The 23,541-nt window shown below is 37.2% G+C and overlaps 2 long non-coding RNA genes across 2 annotated transcripts; one reads left to right on the forward strand and one right to left on the reverse strand.

Moving 5' to 3' along the window:
- Positions 1 to 5,145: 5,145 nt before the first annotated feature.
- On the reverse strand, positions 5,146 to 5,840 carry LOC144194601 (uncharacterized). The gene is made up of 3 exons (XR_013325929.1): positions 5,682 to 5,840; positions 5,406 to 5,467; positions 5,146 to 5,280 (listed from the first exon to the last, which is right to left on the reverse strand). It is a non-coding gene; the product is annotated as an uncharacterized LOC144194601 (long non-coding RNA).
- A 1,164-nt stretch (positions 5,841 to 7,004) lies between these two features.
- On the forward strand, positions 7,005 to 23,123 carry LOC144194493 (uncharacterized). Its single transcript, XR_013325902.1, has 4 exons — positions 7,005 to 7,277; positions 16,491 to 16,749; positions 21,318 to 21,410; positions 22,430 to 23,123. It is a non-coding gene; the product is annotated as an uncharacterized LOC144194493 (long non-coding RNA).
- The last annotated feature ends 418 nt before the right edge of the window (positions 23,124 to 23,541 follow it).

Here is a 23,541-nt window from a genome sequence, read left to right on the forward strand (position 1 = left end):
ATTTTTCACATGTATTTCATATTATCCATCATTTTACATTGTCACATAAATAAATAAAACTGAATCGACATTTGTGAGCTCACCTAAAATTACTGCTTGAAGTGTAATGAAAGAAAACATAATTTTATTACATTTTTTCTTCATTTTTCTAGATTTTGCTTACCACCAGACCAGTTTGTGTTGAGAGAGGAAATAGGAGAGAGGAGCATCATTTTGCCATGCAACTGAAACGGTGACCTTGTGGTCGCAATGCAATAGCACCACCATGCGGCGTAAAGATCAAGGTCGTGCCTCACAGAGCGTGTCCTTATGAAACAAACAATAACATGAGCATCTTTTATTCTGCTCGGAACCTTTTGAAGTTTTGACGATGTCTTGCTAATGTTTTATGGTACACATCAAGCAAAGTAACCTTGAGTGTGCACAGAAAAAATGGTCATGTACCAAAAAAAAATACATAGACTTGGAAGGGTGTCCTTTTTTGGTCGCCAGGGTGGTGACGCTGTAGCCGCTATTCATCCTTCTGACCTGCTTTTCTTCAACCCCCTCCCTTCCTGCCCCCAATACACACACATGCACTCACACTCTACCCCACCTTATGGGATGCTGAAATGCCTTTTAGCTTCGGATGAGACAATCAGTTCAGTTTCTTGGGGTGAATTTGGCAAGGAGATAGATGAAATGCAAATTAAGTTTGTCACCTGACTTGGAAACATCGCTTCACTAATGACTCCAAATTAACATGTGGCCCAACCACTTAGTTTGCTGAATAAATGTACCTAGATACATCATTATAACAATAATCATCATGTTTGAATATTCTATCCAAGCGTGCGTGGGTTTTCTCCAGGTACTTCAGTTTTCTCCCACATTAAGACATGAAGACTTTATATTGCACCTAGCTGGGAGTGTGAGCCTCAATGGTGGTCTGTCTTTTGTCCACAGCAATCGGCTGGCCACTAAATAAGGGTGTTCCCAACTTGTAGTTGGCTTGGATTTGCCCCAGCACCCCCAACGACACTTATGAGGATAAGCGCTACCAAAATGAATGATTAAGCATCACCATTATCACATAATATAATATTGATAAACAGGAATAATGTTGGGGAATAAATAATAATGAATTGGAGAGGTTTTCTTACCCAAATTATTCAAAGGGATGTTTTTTTTTTCTTGTGTGTTGTTCAAAGGTTGGTGATAAGCCTACTGGACAACAAGAATAAGATAAGACCAAAGTAAGAATGCAGTCAAGGCAACAGGACTGTTATTATTTGCAAATATTTGCAAATTTCCATATTCTGAATTACTTCAAATATACACAGATATGTAGATTATGTTTTCATTTTTTTATGTTTTGAAAAACATCCCATGTTTAAAACAGTGCTGAGAAGATGATCGAATGTTCAGTGCGCTTTGCTATATGGGTATCAATGTAAAAGAAAATAGTAATAATTAACCTTTCAAGGGAAATCTATGATTTAAGGGTTAAAAATAGAAGATGAGGAGAATACCATGGCATTAAACCAATCGTAGATAGTATGTGCAAGGGCAAGGGTCACTTCCAAACATGTTTAGTGTGTCCATTGAACATATATGGCAAGGGTGTCCAAACTATTCCAAAAAAGGCTGCATTGGGTGCAAGTCTTTGTTCCAACTCCTCCACCACAGAGTCTCAAACCAACAGCCTCTGATAGCAATCAACCAATTACACAAAATTGGACTGAATTTACAGTGGTTCCTCGATTTAGAAATGCTACTAGTTACAACCTTTTCAGGTTGCAAAAGACTTTGATAAGAAAATTATTGTTCCAATATACGATAATTTGTCCAAGCTACAAAACATCCAAAGAGATACGGCATATCTAATTCACGAAGAAATACTGCAATGCTTGCCCTAGACTCATTTTCTGCAGACAAGGCATGCTCAATATGGCAATACTCCTTCCAGCAACACCCACTTAGTCTAGTCTTAGACTTCACAACACTTTACATTCACTGTGCAGTTCAAACCCATCAGCCCACACAAGAGAGAGCGAGAGAGAAAGAGAGAGAGAGAGAGAGAGAGAGAGCGAGAGAGAGAGAGAGAGAGAGAGAGAGAGAGAGAGAGAGAGAGCGAGAGAGCGAGAGAGAGAGAGAGAGAGAGAGAGAGAGAGAGAGAGAGAGAGAGAGAGAGAGAGAGAGAGAGAGAGAGAGAGAGAGAGAGAGAGAGAGAGAGAGAGAGAGAGAGAGAGAGAGAGAGAGAGAGAGAGAGAGAGAGAGAGAGAGAGAGAGAGAGAGAGACAGGCTCAGAATTTTTTTAAAGGGTTTATAGAGCTAGTATAAAAGATTGTGGTACAAATTATGCTAATTCAATGTAAAATCCTGCTCTACTTATGAAAAATCCAAATTATAAAAAAAACAAGTTCTGGGACCAATTTTTGGAAGTACTACAGATACAACTGTAGCTTCTTCTTTGGTGGAATGAAAACCTGTACCCCCAGCGATTTGGACACCTCTGATATACAGCATAGCTGCACATGTGTCGAAAAAGACTTCCGGTGCTCTCAATTCATGTTACATTTATTTGTATAGCCCTTAAAATGAACCTCAGCGTGTTCAGTAGTCCTCGTGATAGCAAGTTAAAAAATACAATGAAGAATAACTCAGACACAGTTTGCAATTTCTTCAGAGCATATTAGATTCCAGCATAATACATTATCCCGGCTGATATTATCTTGCCCTTGACCAGTGAAAAGTCTAGTTACAGGAAAATATCAGTACTGTCCCTCCGCCCAGCAAAGATGAATCAACTCCAAAAGCGTGTCATCTCAAATGCCTTGCGGTGTGGAGCAATCATCTCGGGTGGTCTCGTCATGCCCCTTCTAGGCGGTCTTTCGATGTCCATATCAGGCTGTAGCATTCTTTTGTCTGGTCCAGGAAGTCATCACTTTTTGTTCTACGGCCCTGTTAGAAATATGCAAGGACACATTTTGTAGACTGTCGTAGATTTTGTCCTTCCAAAGGTATTCTTACTACTTTCAGCAGAATTCTGCAGTGTATTTATTCTGTTAGTATTTTAGTCAACTAATAACCCATAAATATATGATTTTTTTCAGGATTTTGAAAAAAATTAGGCCGCGTTGTGACTTAGGACTAAATGGCTCTCTTTTAGACATACTAAGTACAAAAGACAAGCCTTCTGGGATCTCAAATTGAAGTAAGAATAACCTCACTGTTCTAATGTTAAACACCAAACATGTCTCAAAGGGCTTTGCAGCCTCAGAGTCGACACACAAGGAAAGATCCAAATGGGGGAATTCATCAATATCAGATTTGCTTATTATTATTATTCATAGAAAATGCAGATTAAGCACCCGTGTTTTATGGTACTCAGTAAATATAGAAGAATCCATATATGTGTACAAACAATGTGACCTATTGATTGATCTGTAGCGTTAAAAGAAAAGTAATACTAGTTCCCATATGAATATGACATATCTTTAACCCCTCCGTGACCCTTGGGGGTAAGTAGTTCAGAAAATAAATGAATGTTTTTAACCATGTGATTTCTGTAATATGTGACAAATTGAATTCCCACATAGAAATACAGTATGAACATAATATTTCTCAACTTGTACAATGATTTGGAAAAGAAAGGTTAAATCAATGGGAACAACTTAATCAAATTTCCTGATGCAAATATTCAAGTGGTTTTGGTGTTCACCTCTCCCCACTGTTTGCGTCCAGTCCTTTTAGCTCTTCTGGCACAAATTCACATGGGAGAAATTACCATTTGCTCTCATAGTCTGCAAATAGCAGCTCATGCTTAGGCTGGCCTGTGCAGGAGAAAAATTGGAAAACATGTATGAATTGTTCGCGATCAATAATTCAAGTAGGAGAGTAGTAACATTTGCTTTTGGGGTCAGTGAATAGAATTTCCGCTTTTCAAATATAAAAGGAAAATGTATTTCTTCTGGTCATTTTAATAATGGAAATAGACATTTTAAACTGACTTTAAATAGGGTAGAATTTTAATTAGTAGAATATGGGAAGGGGGTAACATATACTTTGGGCTAGATTGTACATTTTTGTCATTTGTAAGATCACAATAACTATTGGGCTGTTAAAATTGGATTGATCTTGATGGTAGATTGGAGTGGATGTCTTCTTTGATCATAGACAGTAAAGTGCACATTATTTTCCTATTTACCTATTTTTTGACAGATAAATATCCAGCATTGCCCGCTTTAGTAATTTTGGTTTTTTTTTTTTGGTCTTTTTTCCAAAAGCTGACGATTGCAAATTTCCATGTCCTCCCTATGCCTGTAGGTCCAGTGAGCTATGCAGTGAAAATGTATCATTATTATACTTCTTCTGCTTTTCAAATGAAAAAGCACGATTACTACAAAGCGAGGAAATAAGAAATGAGCTTGCAAAAGGTTGTGACCATTCATCAGCGTAAATAGGACATGCAGCAATAAAAGAGTGAACGAGTTTAGATGAGACACAACAGCCTGCTGGAACTCAACAGGATCCAAGAGAAGTGCACCGACTCCCCCCTGCTTCTCAAGATGTTTCACTCAAGGCGAATAGGGCTGCAGATGGGATTTTTTTTTCCATTCCGCTGGATGCTGCAGTGGGAAATGTTCACACCACACCATACACACACACACACACACACATACACGCACACATCGATTTGAAGTGGGTACTCACTGTGTGGCGTTTGCATGTTCTCTCCTGGTTTGCGTGGGTTTTCTCTGGGTATTCCAGTCTCCTCCTGCAACCCAAAAACATCTAGTCTGGTTGAACAGTGTAAATTGCATCATGGCATGAGTGTGAGTAGGAATGGTTGTGTGTCTCCTTGCGCCCTGCAATTGGCCGGCAATCAGTTTATGGTGTGCCCGGAGTTGACTAGAATAGGCTCCATTATCCGCCACGACCCTTCTGAGGATAAGAACCCAGCGTTAAGGATATACACACTTTAGATTGTGCAAATGGGTAATTTATTGAATCTATTGAAAGTTTATTCATTCATTCATCCTCATAATGGTCAAGCAAGTGAAATCGTGCACCATCAGGTGGCTAGTTGAAAGTTGTGATTTTAAAATAAATGGCAATTCAATCAGTTAAGTCATTCTATTTAAAGATGATTCCAGCACCTGCTGAACATGCATTTTTATTTGAAAGCCTGAGGAAAATTGGGTCGTTCAACACATTGCTCAGAAGAACAGCATACTTTGAATAAAGGGTTGATTGGAGTGGGTATAAAGAGACAGAAAAAAAGGATAGGTCCTTCATCTAAAATGAGTGAAAACCAGAGACGTGTCAGAGAACGGAAGGCAAGCATCAAAACAGATAGCAGAATAGCCAGAATAACAAAGGCTCAGGCAATGATCAGCTCTAGAATGACAGTGTAGAGTTACCTATAAGTACTGTGCAGCACTCTTTGAAGATAACTTGTGGAGTGACATCAAAAATGCTGTTTCTGAAACCAAAACCAAGAATAAAGGAATAGTTTAACATTGTCAAAGGAATTGTGGAGTGCAATAACAGCTGAAAGATTGCTTGACTCCATGCAACACAGATGTGAATTAGACTTTTAAAAAATGTGGTCATGAAAAAAATGTGTTTAGTAATGAAAATCATTGGTAGATGTTGCGGCCGACTGCTGGATTGAGTGGCTAGCGTGTCGATCTTACAGCCCATGCATCCTGGGTTCAAATCCAGGTGAGTCCACCTGTGTGGCATGTCCTCCCAAGGCTTGCGTGGGATTTCTCTGGGTACTCCAGTTTCCTCCCACATTCCAGAAACATGCAATGTAGGCAGGTTGACCCCGCCTCTGGGATAGGCTCCGTTAACACGACTCTAGTGAGGATAAAGCGTTTCAGAAAATTAATGAATGACTGAATGGTAAATGCTCAAATGAAAGTATTTGTATAAAATAGGTTTGAGTTGTAAAGCCAAATGGCAGACTGCTCTTTTTTAAACACGCTCCTAAAAAAAAATACAATGGATCATCAGTTACATTTTCATCCAACAATGTCCGTCTTTAAATACCTCCATGAAAGGTCATCGTCGATGGAGGAAATTACTTGCTTCAGAGAAAGGTCTCAGTCAATCGATATGTCATTAAGTTTATAGTCATTCTTGTCCTACTGTTGAACTATTTCAGGATCTGAAGATATGTTAATCAACCAACATGGAGGGTTCAGCGGTTTTTAAATGGACTACCTCTCTCTGTTTCTTCTCTCTTTTCAGTTACATGTACTTGATTGTATCATATTCATCAGTGTTATCTTGAACAACTGCTTTCTCACACTGCTTTCCAACTCAAACACCAATTATTTCTGTATTGTTATTAATCAACTGATTAAATCGGTTATTTGTTTCTTTTGATTTGTGTTCTTGTGTTTCTGTTCATAAAACATTTTGTTAGACCATAAGAATTAATTAGTCATCCATCCGCTTATCCTCACAATGGATTCTTCACCCTAACCTAGTTCACTATAGGCTGGAATAGGTGGTTTAAGTCATTGGGACGTTGACAAAAATTCCTAAAGGACACCAGAGACAATGTGAATTCATTTGGATGAATTAAGAAAAAATAAAAATAAAATAACAAAAACATTAAAAACTAGAATATTCCCAAACTTGGCTAAATCCATGTACAACGCTCCATTGTATTTTATTATCTCATTCATACACACGCACACACGCATTTTAAGATGTTTTCCCTTGCAAGCATTTTCACAGTAGGTGTGTTGCACTACGGGGCTACAGTCAAATGCTAAATGTCACGTGGTGGCATTTGGTGCAATGCTATGTTAGATAATGAAGTGTCATGGGATGTGTTCTTTGACAGTTATTATTTATGTAAAGATTATTTTTCTGATGGAAGTATTATTTCAATTTTATTCAATGTGTTTATTTATTTTTTGTCAACTTTCCATGATGAATTCATGTAGTTATCTTTTTCTTTTCAAATCGAAGCAATGTACCTGTGCAGAAAAAAAAACCAGTTAAAATGAATGCATGTATTCTACCACGTTTTTTTAACCAAAGTACATTAGCCATTTCCTCTGTGCCGTAATTGTCGCTATTCTCTTGTTTTCTACTATGAGCCAGTTTTCATTCATCTTTTTAGTCAAGTATACTCGACTTCAAGGAAATGCGGACCTTTTGATGAGCGAGTCCAATGTTGATGCTGATTAAAAAGAGAAAAGCATAGAGCATGGCTTTTACACACTGCCTTTCAAGAAGAGAGCACAATAGGCAGAGCATGAAAGAAATCCTTTGTAAGTATAACCTTGGCTTATGTGTGTGAAGAGTGGCTTGATCAGAGTATCTTTCAAATAGGTCCTCTGACATACCATGCTCCATTTCTTTCACAACATCAGTCATCTTCATTAGCGTTGAGACAGTTCAGTTCAGCCTTGAGAGGGCAATAAGAGTCAGCTGCTCCTCCTCACAGAGTACTTGGTTAGGTGATGTCACAAATGACTGCAATCAATAGTCTTTGTCTCATGCATATTATGTTTCTTTCTTTCTGGGTGTTTTTTGCCTGTTTTGTCTTTTTTTTTTTGCAACAGATAGTGAGCAGTGCACAATTAAGGCTTTTGCATTGCAAGTCTGGTTGACTTGACATAGTTTTCAAACTAATAGATGAGACGAATCAGCCATAATGGTATAATGTTAATCATTGGCAGCTATAGCCATGTTTAGCTATATGACATATATTTGCAAAATGCAAGTATTATAGTAATAGGAATATATCTGTATGTCCAGTGGAGGGAAAAACAGCAAAAATACATCAAATGGTTTGTATGATTTTTTACATTTATGTAAAGTACACACTTCAATATAAAACGAAAACAAGGTGGAAAAAAAGTGGCAGATGTCACAAAATGTTCATTCCTACCCATCCGAAAAACAGATTAACTGAAAAAGTCTGTACATTTTAAACTTCTTAACATACAATAGACCAGTTTTCTGAAGGACAAGACAAACTATTTAAAGCAAAACATTCTGGTTGATGATGCCAGGTGCAGTTAAGAATGTGTTGGTGTATACAGTACATATGTTGGGCCAATCAAGCAACCACTGGCCTAGTGTTTTGGTCTCTACAAAAGTCATCTCTTCTGGTCAAGATTCAGACATCTAATTGCACCAAAATGTTTGAAGGCAAACATGTAGATATAATTGCAATGGAAAATACAGATAGGGAGAGGAGTGAGGGATGCCATTTGAATGCTACATGCCACATGAAGATTTTTTTTTCTTAACATAAGAGGCTTATGATATTACCTGTCCATTTTTTTACAACAATATGCTTACAATGCTTGTAACTGGCATGTATCATTTACTTGGGCGTGGTAGGCAAATTCTTATCCAAGTGGATGTTGACCCTATGACTTTTTTTTCTATTCAGTAAAGGTTTTTCCTTCAAAGTATTTTTGGGGTAATGTCTCAGTGATTTAAACTTTTATATGGACCAAACCAATCCCGAGATTGAACTTGGCAGTTAGGTTGTTGGTAGAAAAATGTCTAAACTTGACATGTGAGAACTGCAAATAAATGAAGTGATAATGTTTAGGACCCCACATGAACTCAAGCTATAATGGAATAAATTTAAGGAATATAGAGGTAAAGAACTTGGAGTTTCTTGGACATTGACCATACGCTTTTTTTATTTACAATCTTGGAAATTATTGTTTTATTTTATTTTCCCAAGAATGTTAGTTTTTGGGGTTGCTTGTTCAACAGTCAAATTAATTTGCATATTCCCTTTTGATTTTTTTCCCTTATGTCTATCATTTTCTGCTCTGTTATTCAATTTAAATAATAATAAAAAGAATAACATCAGATGAGTGTTTCCAACATCCAACTGAGACGGCAAGCCTAATTTTTGATGGTGTCCTAGAAACATAAATCTCATTAGAATTCCTAACATCAAGACAGTCTTCTTCTGAACAACAAAATTATGAGCAAAGCTTAAAAGGGGGGAAAAAATCAAAAATAAACATATTGAGGAAGGGAAACAGGTCTAAACCATCCATATGCATGGGGCGCTTTAGATTAAAAAAAAAATGAAAAATACAAAAAACACAAGCCCTTGTATACCAGGGAATAAACAAGTACATGCATGTCAGAAACATCGTAAACATTGCAATAATATTTGCAATAATATTCCACACTGTTATTTTTCCATACAGTGAATCCAATCTATTCATGATTTTGCATTTGTTAATTTTCCATTTTCGAAGGAATCCAATCCAGTCTCCATTGACTCCAATTTGATAAAAACATCTAAATTGACTGCAGGTATGAAAGTGGGCATGAATATTTATTTATCTGTATGCACTCTGCGATTGGCTGGACAATAATAAAGGATGCACACCACCTCCCGTTTAAAAGCAGCAGGAGGCCCCAAAATACCCATGAGCTGAGACTGGATAAGCAATAGACGGAAAGGACGGATGAATAGAGGCATTAATAGACAATATGAATAAGAAAGCATAGCATTTTTGGGTTGTTTTTTTTTGCATGAACAAACTGGATCAATAGTCAAAACAGAGCAGATTCGTGCTCATATCATGTTTTTGTTCTGTTGCAAGTGTTTGTTTTGGGTTTTCCTTAGTGGCCCTTGGGGGGAAGTAGTTGTGCGTATAGGCCATCACAAATGACGACTCTTGAGCCCAGATAGCTCACCTATCGGTTGCTGAATCAATCTCTTTGCTTTGTCTCCTGTGTTCCCGCTGAGGTTTGTTGTGTGTATTCAGTTTCCTTTGGGATTTTGCCTGGCTCAACTGTGCTTTGGAGTAAGTGTTGTTTTTGTCATTGAATAAGGACTGTTGTTTTCATTCACACCAATGATAATGCCTCCCTGCTTACTTATATCTGGTGATATTGTGACGATGGAATCAGAATCAAACAGGATTTGCCAGCGTAAACAGACCTTAGAAATGTCTGCTCTCCCTGAGTAGATACAATGTCAGATAATCGCAACACTGAAGATGACTGGGAACTTGACAAAAGTATAGACGGTTGATCAAGATTCATCACAGCACGGCAGAAGACAAGGACTGGCAGCTTAGTGAGGATTTAGTCTATGTTAAAGAGAGATAACCTCATTGGGTGAGATATACCGTTACACATTTGTCTGCGTCAACAAATACTAATAAAAAAATCAACAAACATTTCTCAACTAAAATCTACGAACATTTCAGAGGGAAAACAAGCTAGCAGTCTTAGTGATTAAGGTTCTACCCTATTAAATCCTTTGCCACCCCCCTCTGTGCCATATATATACAAACCCATATGGAGGATACTGTGATTATTTCAAAGTTTTCACTATCGTATTTATTTATCTCAACCCACAAACACTGACGATTCACAATTTATTTAACTCAGAATGTGGCCTTTTTCCTTTTTACCTCATAAAATGTTGTTTGATATAGACAAAATTGTGTCTAACATTATACTTCTTCTTTATCTTCTTCCACTTATTCGAGGTCAGGTCGCGTGGGCAGCAGCTTTAGCCAGGAAGCTCAGTCTTGCCTCCCCCAAACCACTTCATCCTGCTCTTCCGGGAGAATTGCAAAGTGTTTCCAGGCTAGCTGAGAGACGCAGTCTCTCCTGCGTGTCTTGGGTCGGCTCGAGTCCGGATACCCTGAGGAGTAAAGCAGTTTCCTCCTAACATTATGCATATTTATGTTAATTACAAAAACGATTTTGGATATTTCTTTCTCACCCAAGTAGATGAGACTCTATTTTTACTTTTCATTTGGAACTATTATTATCTATCCATTGTTGTTCTTGCGAAAATAGAAAAAAAAACAAGATAATTATAACGTGAAAAAAAAAATCTCCAACCATATCCTTATTATCAAGTTGTCAGGACCCTCATTTCCTCCATTGATAAATGTAAAGTCATTGAAGGTGGAAGAAATGGGAAAAACGGAAGCTATTTTGATACCTCATCCAATCATGAGTCTTCTGCGAAACCAAATCTTCTTAGTGATTATGATCATAGCAGTCTGTGAAACAGGAAATTGATTTTAAGACATACATTACATCCTGTTTAATTGGGAATGGACTGAGTGTGTGGTTTGCCTAAACTGGGTGCATCTTGTTTGTAGTGTTTACCGTAGTCTCATCTGGTTCATCAAAATGACTTTACAGCAAAAATAAGGGTGAAATGGAAAAAGTTGATTCGCTGTGGTGACCCCTCAAGGGACAAGTCGAGAGTATAGTAGCAGCGACTTCTTTTAACATAACATCCTTATGAGACAAGACAAGTGCAATTTTTAAACCTTTTAAGAACTACACATTATTGTAAAAGACTAAATGCTCCATTTATTCAATCATAGTAACGTATTATCCATGGGAGTAACAGAGCTCCATCAGTTCCTGCCACCCCCTGGGGCAACAGATGTTTCACGGCCCATATGTTCCTTAATTTCTTTCATGGTTTCTCTAGAGTGTGGCTCTGTAATCTTAACATTTGATGCTCTTGTTCTAACAAATACATGTGGATAAACGAGAAAATTTTAATAAAAGGGGAGCCATAGCACAGTTACCACTCTACTGAGGGTGGGCCGTTGACCCATAAGTCAGCAGTTCAACTCAGTTCCGCCTGCCCACTGTATATATGTCCTTGAGCAAAAAACAGAGCCTTAAAATGTCTCAGTGGGCATGGCATGAAGAGCATAGTGCTTTGGGCACAGTAATAGTTAAAAGCATTTAAGTATTATAAAAGTCGTAGAAAGTAAACTGTGGAACAGGGTGCCTTCTTTCTCTCACATCAAGTCAAATGAGCTTCAGCTCCTTTTATCCTTATACCGAACATAAAATATGGATCATGACTTTCCTGTGGAATATATATACATACACAATATACAGTGCAAAATGTGTCAGTCTTTTCTTTTTTGATGCGGTCTTTGTGTCAAGCTTATCCGAGTCCAAAATAAAACACTCAAGGCTATATCTACTCCTCCACAAATCCTCCTATCATTAGAAAAAACTATGAAGTTTCCTGTTGACAATTTCAGATTCATTATTGACAATAGCTGCCATCCATCATTTCCATCACAACTGTCCTTGATGTGTGCACCACGCCAGATAACACAGAGGCTCACTGGAGACCCAACTCTGTGTACTTACTTAGTCTTGACGGAAAAGTTTCCAACATTGTTATCAGTCCCCACATTCATCAGTCAAGTGATGAATGCACTCTTCTCCCAGAGGTTGTTTTGGAAATTATTGGCCCATGTATTTTTTGTTCCCTGCTAAACCTTGTTTAGAGAAGGTATTGCATATAAGAGTTGTTTGTGTTCTCTTGAAAGAATGTGAGCATGCTCTAAATAAGTGTGGAAGACGATATATATATATATATATATATATATATATATATATATATATATATATATATATATATATATATATATATATATATATATATATATATATATATATATATATATATATATATATATATATATATATATATATATATATATATATATATATATATATATATATATATATATATATATATATATATATATATATATATATATATATATATATATAAGGATAAATTGAGAATCGTGTTCCATTTAGCCTTTCCACATAGCCTAGTTTTAACCCCATTCCGTTCTTCTCATTGCTTGAGGGCAAAAGGTAAAGGAAGTTTTCTATCAGTCTAAACCCCAGAGCTGTAAAAGGCTTTCAATTGAACCCACAAGCAGAGGAGCTGTCAAGCCAAACTAGTGAGCCATGTGAGAGACCAGTGAAGAGGAAGGAAAAGGCTAACGCCATTAGTGTCTGTTTATGCCAGTAGAGAAGAGAAACTAGGGACATCGATCAAGACAGTTGGAACATTTCTTCACTATCCATGTCAAGCTTTTTTTAATCAAAGAACACTAATGTATGCTTCTAATTTGATACAAAATCCAGCCTGCATTGTGATTGATTCTTTCCAATTACACAAACTACTTTAATTTAGTTGCTGTGTTTCAACTGTAGCAGTAAAGAATACTCTAACAAACTGAGCAAAAGAGCTATGCTCTAACTTTAAAATTGAAAACCGTTACCAGAAAAATGTCTGCGGTTGCACTTGCCACCGCGAAACAGACGAATTGCATCATAGATTTTGCATTCGAGTTTTTAGGTCTGATTCCCTTCTTGACATAACCACCAGAATCCAGGCCACAACTGTGGCAGCATGGCATTGAAACTACTGAACAGGGTACATCCCTAGAATATTAATCTTTTCATCTTCTGAACCACTTGTTCTCACATGGGAAACAGGCATTCTAGAGCCAGCCAATCACAGGGCATATATAGACAAACAATCAATCACATGTATAGACAATTTGGAGTAATCAATCAACCTGCCATGGATGTTTTTGGGAGGTTCAAGAAAGCCAGACATTCCAAGGACAGGGAAACTTCTTATTGGAAGGCCAGAGCTCGAAGTCAACCCTCAATCTCGCCAATGTGTCGCCCATTCTTAAAATATATATCTACATATTTTGTTGTGATCCGTCCACAAACAACAGAGGATTTCCTCCCACATACCCCAAAAAAATGCATGGATGCTGTACTCTAAATTGCTCTCAGGTTTGACTGTGTGGGTGAATGATTGTTTGTATTCTTATGTGCTGCGATTGCCTGGCAATCAATATAGAAGGGGATGTCTCCCTGCTGCCCACAGTTGGTTGGGATAGGCTCCAGGATACCTGCAACTATTGTGAGGATATTCAGTGCATAAAATGAATGATTGGATTGTGCTCCATTTTATTTGTAATTTGGGTTGTAAGAGGATGTTGCTTTGTTTCCCTCAAACTGCATGATGGGAAGTAGCTGAAGTGGACAGAAGTAAATTATAAATGGTTTTTTTTGCAAAGAGCGATTTCATGTTAATACACCCATTTAAATGAAGCTCCTTGCTTGTTTAGTTAATCTGCCAAATGTTTCCTCTGGTGACAGAGCTCACAGTTCCCAAGAGTCAATCCCAAAATGCTGAAATACATCAACACAACTCAGAATGACATACCCAATCTTGAAGTGGCTCCTTATCCTTTTTAAAAACACTTGGACTTATCTTTTTACTAATTGCTGTGGCTCTCTTGGGTGACATTTGGAATTGGAAGTCATTAAGGTGAGAGCAATACATTTATTGAAAATGTTATTTTTTAAAGTCAAGAAGGAATAAGAGGATTAGAAATTTAACAATTTACTTTGGGATTTTTTTTAAATGGAAGACGTACATGCCATTGCATATTGTTGTGTCTTGAACATTTGGTTTGTCAGATTCAATAAATTTATAATAATGCATGAGACCTATTCAAAACATTTTTCTGTAGATATGTTGTTCCTGGGAGAAATATCAGATGTAAATATATGTATAATATGCATAAATTAATGATTTATATATATATATATATATATATATATATATATATATATATATATATATATATATATATATATATATATATATATATATATATATATATATATATATATATATATATATATATATATATATATATATATATATATATATATATATATATATATATATATATATATATATATATATATATATATATATATATATATATATATATATATATATATATATATATATATATATATATATATATACATTTTTTTCTTCTTTTTATTTACAAATTGACAAAAACATAGCAGGCCTGACATGAGAAGGAAGGAAACAGAAACTGTCTACACTCCCTGCCTCCTTTTTTTCCTCAACACTCTCCTTGACAACAGTTTGACAGCAGTGCTGCTGTGGCATCAAATGTCGCATTCTGAAAATGTCTTGCTACATTTATATTCTGCTTTCAGGTAAATAAGACCGCCAGACATTCTTCACTTGGTCAAAATTTAATCTTACTCACTTTGCTGTGCACATACATATAAAGGTGTGATTCTATTATGTCAATTGAGAATTAATGATCCAATTGTTTATGTAGTACTAAAGTATAGAATATATTTATTTGAACTCTTCAACCATTTGTATGGCTTTCTTTACCATCTCTTAGTTCTGCCCAATTACAAACTATTTTCCTTTTTATTTTTCATGTTATGAACAAGTAGTTAGATTATCAATTTTTACTGTATTTTGTTCAGTTCATACATAATCTGTATATAGATTATGTATGTATAATTTACATATCATTTTATTCATAATACACCACTACAGGGAGAAAAACATTAAATAGTAATTTGGTCCTGTCTTATGGGGATAGTCATTTGTTGCCACAGCTGTATTGCAGCCACAGCTGCAAGCCAAGAGACTTAGTGAAACAGATGAGGAAGAGAGAGTGAGTGAGTAAATGTGCATTTTATTATTGATTCATTCATTTCCCGTTCCCCTTATCCTCACGAGTCGCGGTGGGTGCTGGAGCCTATCCCAACTAACTAAGAGGAGCAGGTGGGAGATACCCTGATTTGGTGGCCAGCCAATCGGAAGGCACAAGGAGACAGACGACCATTTGCGCTCACACTCATACCTAGGGGCAATTTAGAGTGTTCAACCAGCCTACCATCATGTTATTGGGATGGGGGAGGAACTCGGAGTACACGGAGAAAACCTACGCAAGCTTAGGGTGAACATGCAAACTCCCCAGAGGAAGGTGGAATCGAACCCTCGATGCCAGGACTGTGGGGCCGACCCGAAGCACTTGCTCACCAGGACAGAGGTTTAACAATGACTGGCAACTGAGACAAAACACAATTTAAAGGAAGTAATTTGACCAGGTTCATATTCACAACAACTTATTTATCAGAAGCTGTAGGTGACCTTCAAAATGTTCCTTACTTTTAGCAGTATAATAATTTGGACGTGGGGTGAACAAGGCGCTGCCCTATCCAACTGGCCATCACAGCTTGGAATGTGACTTGTAATGCCCTTACAGCATTTCCATGTGACTTTTTTAACCAGGTGGTCATTCTCAGAGTGATCATCTACAATCTACTAAGCATTTACAATATACAGCATCAAGAGAAACATTTAAGGACAAAATATTTCATGTACACTAAATTATGAAGAATATGGGTTGAATATTGAGAACAAAAGTTTTACTAATACCTGGAACATTCAATTTACAGGGTGTCAGTTCAAAGGTGAACCTATCTTGTTGTATGTTTAACACAAATGAAAAAATCACACATTTGGCATTTCAATATGCATCTTGGTTCAAAAATGCTGTAGTTTATTGTTTTATTTTCTTAAATTTGTTCAAGAAACACATTTGAAAGGGAGTCTGTTTTATTTACCAATTAAATGCTGTCATCTTTTCTTACGTACTTAGCCTTTAATTAAAGATACGAATGAGTAAATGATGAGAACAGTATTCAAAAATGATAACTGAAAGACCTAACTTCTAGATAGAGTTGCGCTCAACAGCCAGTCGCACCCACTCCCAAATGATACCGACAAAAGAGAATCAGTTTTCAACTTTTTTCCACAATTCTAGACTGATGTGACCCCAGACAACGCCCCGCCAGCCAATCACATCCCACCTGAACAATTCCATCAAATGTCATCACTTCTCATGCAGCGACAATGGACCCTGGGCCCAGCTTTGACCTATGTTGTCTGTCGTTTGATTGCTCCTTCTCTTGTTATTTTTGACTCTTCTAGAATTGCTCCTGTCGAGCTGTCTTTTTTTTTCAGTTCAATTATCGATTGATGACTCAGCCAGCCATGAGGGGTTGAAACATAGCGAACTGAGAGTAAGTAACTATGATTATTTCAAAGCAATGTTGAAGCTAATTTTGCATCTTCGCTTGACCTGTTTATTAACATTGTTGCATATGCCGATTGGTAAGTAATGATTGGCGATTAGTTTGCATGCATAAATTCAATCATCATAATTCAAATATCGTCTCAAAACTGCATAATCCCTCAACATTTTGTTCAATTTAACAATTCCCTCATCAGAGTGCATGCATGTACGGCAGCCTATCCCAGCTGACTTTGATAATATAATCAAAATGCAATTATTAATCACTAAATACAACTTTTTTTTATCATTGAAAACAAAGATGGTTGCCTTCACATTGGCATATAGCACACACAAGGTGCAATAAACAGTACAATAATACAAAAAGAACACAAGTAGTATGTTTTAATCCAAGGATTATACATGGACGAATAGATAGAGAGAGACACATATGCCAATGTCCTTTTGTCATTACTATGGAATGTATCTTAACTCGCAAAACAGCATGTAACTTTGAATAACTGAAGAAAATGAAGTGGAAAAAAGACATAAAATGGGGTGATAATAGGTTGCATTGGCAACATCTGCTGGGAAAAGACTCCCAGAGAGAAAGGTTGCCCACTGAAGTGTAATCTTCAGCGGCCTGGTCTCTGTGAGACTCGACATAGTCATTTTGGGTGGGGCCAATGGAGCCTTACACAAAGCAATGTGTTTCATGATGGCGGGGGATAGAAATTGCAAACACAGGGCATAAAAACAGAGGGAGTTCATCAGACCTTGTAGGAACCTTGAATGAAAGGTAGATTAGCAATGATATAGAAAGAAAATTCGATGTTAGAACAAAGACTATGGGGAAATTGGCTGGAGGATGTTAAGGGATGGGAAGTGGAAGGCACTAGGCAGCAACAGTAAACACAACAGAGCAACGGATGTGTGGATGAACTAAGAAAATATAGTGTAGAAAGAGAGGGTAAATGTGCCACACACAGGAAGACAGTGCAAAAAAGAGGAAACACAGACAGGCTGACTCCTCAGGTCAAGACTCACTTGTCTGCCTTCACCTCAAAGAAACAGCGTATACTGCAAAGAAGAGACATGTGGTTTGAATGCGCAATGGCCAGGTATATCAAGATTAAAATACACCTACATTATTTCCCAGATACCTTCATCTTTCCTGATGAATACATTTCACCACTTTCAGTTGACCATAACAGAATGGATAGGAAGTGAGCGGGACCTCAACCAAATGACAATAATTAGCAGAGGGATGATTCTCTTAACTGTATCTTAAAAGCTCTTTTTTATCCCCCCAAAAATGAAAAACATTCCAAGTTGGGGAATGTGTCTACTTTAGAAGATAAATACTGTAAAACATTCATTAAACTGAACCCAAATGTTATGATTAACCTTGGAACCTATTAAAACGATTAACTGTGGCTAGGAGATGAGTACTCAGACAAGAGGCTAACTGACATCTATGCAATTTCAACATTCTCGTAGGTATTACTTCACTGCACTGTGCATATATATAATACACGATATAAGTGAATCATAATGCCACAAGCACGAAAGCCACCGTCAATGAGAAAGACGAGATTTAAATGGATATACAAGTTTCAGCAAGACTGTCGGGGTGAGAGACATTTTTCAAGTGACCCATTTCCCTCGGAAACTTCAAAAAAGTGATTTTTTTTTTAAATGCCTGACCGACATTTGCAAAGAATGGGTTTTTCTGTGCTGGAATCATGCACTATTTGTTTGAAAAAAAATCTTTATGCCAGGTGTGCACGAGGGAACCCTGGCTTTGCGCCATCTGCACAATGCGCCAATGACTACTGAGAGCCAAGGGCACTGTTTATTGCACACCAAGTGCCGTTGGCACTGCTTCGAACAGAAAAAGTGTTTCTGAAACATGTTTATTTGTTGTATGTAGAGCTCATGCGCAGTGAATGCGTAGGTGCAGCAACGTTGACAGATTGGGTGAGCTCCCACCAAACGTGAGGTGGTGGGGGTTGTATTTATTTATTTATTTATTTATTTATTTATTTATTTATTTATGTATTTATTTATTTTTATTGTTTTTTATTTTTTTGTGATTGAGTTGCAACTGCCTTTCTGATCTGGCAACCCTGAGGGTCAGTGTGCCATTAGAACCTAATCTTCATACTTTAGCATTGATGTGTAAAATTGAAATAATTATTTCTTTTACTTGTGTACCAACACTGGTGGCTGAAAACCACTGATTTAATGTAGTCAAGAGACGAAAATAGCTTGATGGCATTTGCAATACCAAAATACATTAGTGCTAAACACAAAACAAAAAGCCCTCAGAATACAATCACATTATACCACTCATGTATGAACAAATGAGGCAACAATTCATCCTTGCCAATCGAGGACGCGTGAGTCTATTCAAAATGCTAATAGTTGTCAATGAATGTATCTGACAATTTGACTTTACCATTGTGTCATTTGTCATTCATGTTGTGGTTGCAGCATTTACACACTAGACTGAATTGGCATTTAGCACACCAACATCCCCATTTTGTGCGTCCACCTCTCTCAACACTATTAGGGGTGTAGTGCCTTCTTAAAATAAGAATCTGATGAGATGAAACGGGGAGATAGACGGAGAGAGGCTCAAGGGATGTGCGCAACCCCCTAGGAAGATGGAAAAAACATGTCGACATGGGAAGGAAAGGCACTTGATAGCAAATGGGAAGCAGGATGGAAATAAAGGTGCATCTGCAACTGTTGCCTGCAGCGGAGAGAGTATTTGTATGGTGTTCACCACGGATGTGGAAATGTGTGGTCTGGCATGGCAGGTGGGCAATGTTTTTTAAGAGGAAAAATGAAATCATGCAAGGTTTTGCAAACCAATTCATGCTTTTACTGAAACTGTTGAAGTGATCATGAAATCGTATTCCCAAAGTGACTGTGAAGATAAGTTTAGAAATTTTACACACACTGCACAATTAAAAGAAATTGGACCCAAGTCAGGTAATAGCTTCTTTCCATCTGTTGTCCCTGGGCAAATAGAGAAAACAACAACTACCAAACAACAATTATGCAACATTAAACAGCACAGTGCGTCAGCACGAGCATCCAGTGTAAAAACTGTGCTGAACAAATCATGCAAGTGACTAGCACTGGCAACCCTTGACAAGAAAAAGCTGAGAATCACTTATTTCATCAATTTATTCAATAAGCAATGATTATTAATAACAAAAATTAAGAATTCCAAAAATTACAAGAAACAACAATAGAACAAAACTGAAAAAAGGAATACACAATCATTTGAACTCATCCATTTTATTAGAAAAAAAATATGTAACATTATTTTCTCTTGTTTTTTTAATTTTTCAGAAGAAAAGCCAAGTGTAGTGTTCAATCGTTGCCATCCTCAGGGAGTTAGAGAGTCATTTTTACAAATTCATTCATTCTTAAATATGCCACTTATCCTCACGAGGGTTTTGGAGTTGCTCAGTTACCTATGAGTTATAGGCGGAGTATACCCTGAATGATTGCCAGCCAATTGCAGGGCACAAGGAGACAGACAATCATTCACCCACACACTCACATATAAGGACATTTCAGAATGTTCACCAAGCCTACCTTGCATGATTTTTAAATGTGGGTCTGAGCAAACTGAGAAAACCCATGGAGGCACAAGGAGAAATGCCACATAGGAAGGTTGAAATCCGGGCTTGAACCCTTTAATACAGAAATGTGAGGTTGGTGTCCTAACCACACGTTCAACAGCATGTTTTTCAAGGAAAATCATCTTTACAATTGTAAACTGTTTTTTCACATGAGACTGAAATTTAAAAAAAAAAAACAGTCGCGAGTTAATAGATCACATAATTAATCACAATTCACAAAATTTACTCGCTTAACTGCCCAGACAGACAAATAGCGCAAAGCATCTATGCATCTATGATCTGTGCTTGAATGTTCGCAATGGGACAACTAAATACATAGAGTGCGGATTCAAGATGTGGAAAACATTCAGTGTGAGAGGAGTGAAGTGAAGCAATTTAACATGGTGATGAAAAGTTGAACCAATATTTCTGTATATATGTGCACATGCCCCAGTTGCGTGTTTGTAACGCCATGCATGTTGTGATCATAACGTCTTTGAAGTCAATTGTAACTGCTTGCAGTATCAAAGAGGATGTAGGGACGGACATGAAATATTGGGTTGATTGTACTAGTATTGTTTTAGTTTGTCATGTCATGTACTCTGCAAAGCGTTTTGGCAGAATTTTGGCAATTGTGAAAGTGACATTATGAATAACATTGACTTGGTTTGTGTGAAATTTGTCCAATGTAGAGTCAATTATTTTGCCTTTAGAAAAAATTGGGAATCCTAGTGAAAATAGCAATTGTTAGTATTTGACAATGACAAATACAAATACAAAATAAATGACAATTCTTGTTAAAAACATCAGTTGTCCTCATTCAATAATTGAATCTCAAGTCCTGTGTTCAAAGGCAAACGGGCTCAAAAGAGTAATTATTGATATTGGTCTTAAGATACAAATATGATGTCTGATTTATTTTGTTTTTCTTCCCCAGATGCTGTCAGCACTGTGAAAAGGACACAACTCATCTGGCTGATGGATGGGCACAAATGCGGCTCAGGGCCTGAGGGTGGCCTATGAGACAAATGTACTTCCTAATTCACATACAAAATCACAAACATGAACACATAAACATACCCTCCAGATGGGTCTCCCTTTGTGAACAGTATGTAGGATCCAATTATGCATGTCTACAAAGTGTGTTGGCGTGTGTAGAAAGGGATTACAACAATTTGAAATGTTGGCCTTTTGCTTGCATTATTTCTATACATTATATATACTCCCCATTGCTTAGAATTATGAAATATACAAATATTTTAATGTATTGATTGGTAGGTTTGCCTCAAAATTTATAAGGCTATCGTTTAGAACCTTGGCTTTTACTTCATAGTGGGTGTTGAAAATTCACTCTGTGTTTGAATGAGGCATTTTTACATGTTACAAAAATTCAGCCAATCCCAAACTTTCATGTAATGTGCAGAGTTTAACACCTTCACTAGTCCCCAATAACTCAGTCACTGTATTTTCAACTATTCACGCTTTGAGGTGACAGCGTAGGGGAACATAAATCAAATTTCACAATGTAACAACAAGTGTTACTTTTTTTTTTAATTATCCATTTAAGTCTTATTCAGGTTTATCATAAGATATGTTACGGGCTTTAGTTTGCATTGGCTCATTTATTTGTCTCAGCTGTTAAAACCACGAAAAGCTTTGACTGAACGTCACACTGGCAGCAATCCCTTTGGCAAGGTGCATCCCAGAGAGGGAAAAGAGCTGGCGCTGAAATTGAGAAATTAAGTGATGCGAAAAAGAACACAAAATGCGAGTGAGGATTTGAACCATTTCTCCACCAGTAGTCAGGAGTTTTAGAATACGAATATCTTGGACACTTCCATGCAGAAAAAGACAATACATACACACTCGTCTGTGGGTGGTTCATTATACAAAGAAAAGGACTCTGGTTTAGGGTTAACCCTGAGCAAAGTCCAATCTATCAAATTCAGAAAAGTAAAGTAAAGTACCCTCCCAGGTTTTGGGGCACTTTAGTGCTTTAGTACTTTAGTACTGAATTTTTTTTGACCATTGTTATTTTTTTTCCTGCAGAGTGAGCGAGTGGTAAGCAGATCAACCTCACAGTTATGCGATTGAGGGTTTGATGCCCGATGGGTCATCCTGTGTGGTGTTTCCATGTCATCCCTGTGCCTGTGTGGGTTTTCTCCAGGAACTCGGGTTTCCTCTCAAAAACATGAACATGATAAATACGTAACAGTGAGGACTCAATGCTGAATTTCAATGCAACTACGCTACATTTTACCTCCCAAGCAATTTTAGCATTTTCACAAGCAAGATGTAAGCAGATTTATCGACCAACCAATTCACTAATAAGTGACCACCAATGACCCCATGACTTGATTGGCTGCACATATCGTAGCCTGGCCCAACCTCTTTCTTTGTTGTATCCCATTAGTATGAAGTCTCCCCTTTGCTTTTGGTTCCCTCACAGTTTTGTGTGGGTGTTTACTTTTTTCTTGTAGTCGGTAAGTTTGAACAAGGCCAATGCCTCTGCAAAAGAGTCCTCTGGTGAGCTCAGTCTACTGACAGGAGTCGGAAGATGATGACCATCACCGAAAGGAAAACGCTTTGACAAGACGTCAAACTTATGCTTTTGCGGTATGCCACTCTGGCAAAAAATGAATTGAGCTGTCGAATTTAACAATCTTGTTGATGGAGTTTAACCAGGGGATTTTGGTAGAGGAAAAAACAGCAACAACCCATCACCATGTTTTTCTCACAAGAATAAACCATCAGTGCCACAACCTGAATCGTCTCCCAGTGAGAGTGAATGTACTATAAGCTCCTGTAAATAGATTTAAATATTGTATCATATATTCATTCATTCATTTTTTTACTGTGCATCGTTGTTGCAGTTCAAGTTACTGAAACCTTACCTCTTTACTTTTCGCGAGACGTTCTGTTCCCTGTTAATCACAAGGAAACAATCAAAAATAATATTGCTATTATTAGGTGCCTTTTTCATTTTGTGTCAATATCAATTGAGTGGAATGGATGTGTGTTTGTGACACAATGGAGATTGACTATTTCTCTGTAGTCTGAGGTAAAAGAAGAACCCCCAGATAAATTAACAACAACAAAGTGGTTGTTTACCCAACATTGAAATTTTGAGGTAGAATAAAATCTTGGAATTTCTGGGGATT

Source organism: Stigmatopora nigra, chromosome 3, assembly GCF_051989575.1.
Source record: "Stigmatopora nigra isolate UIUO_SnigA chromosome 3, RoL_Snig_1.1, whole genome shotgun sequence".
NCBI classification, from domain to species: Eukaryota; Metazoa; Chordata; class Actinopteri; order Syngnathiformes; family Syngnathidae; genus Stigmatopora; species Stigmatopora nigra.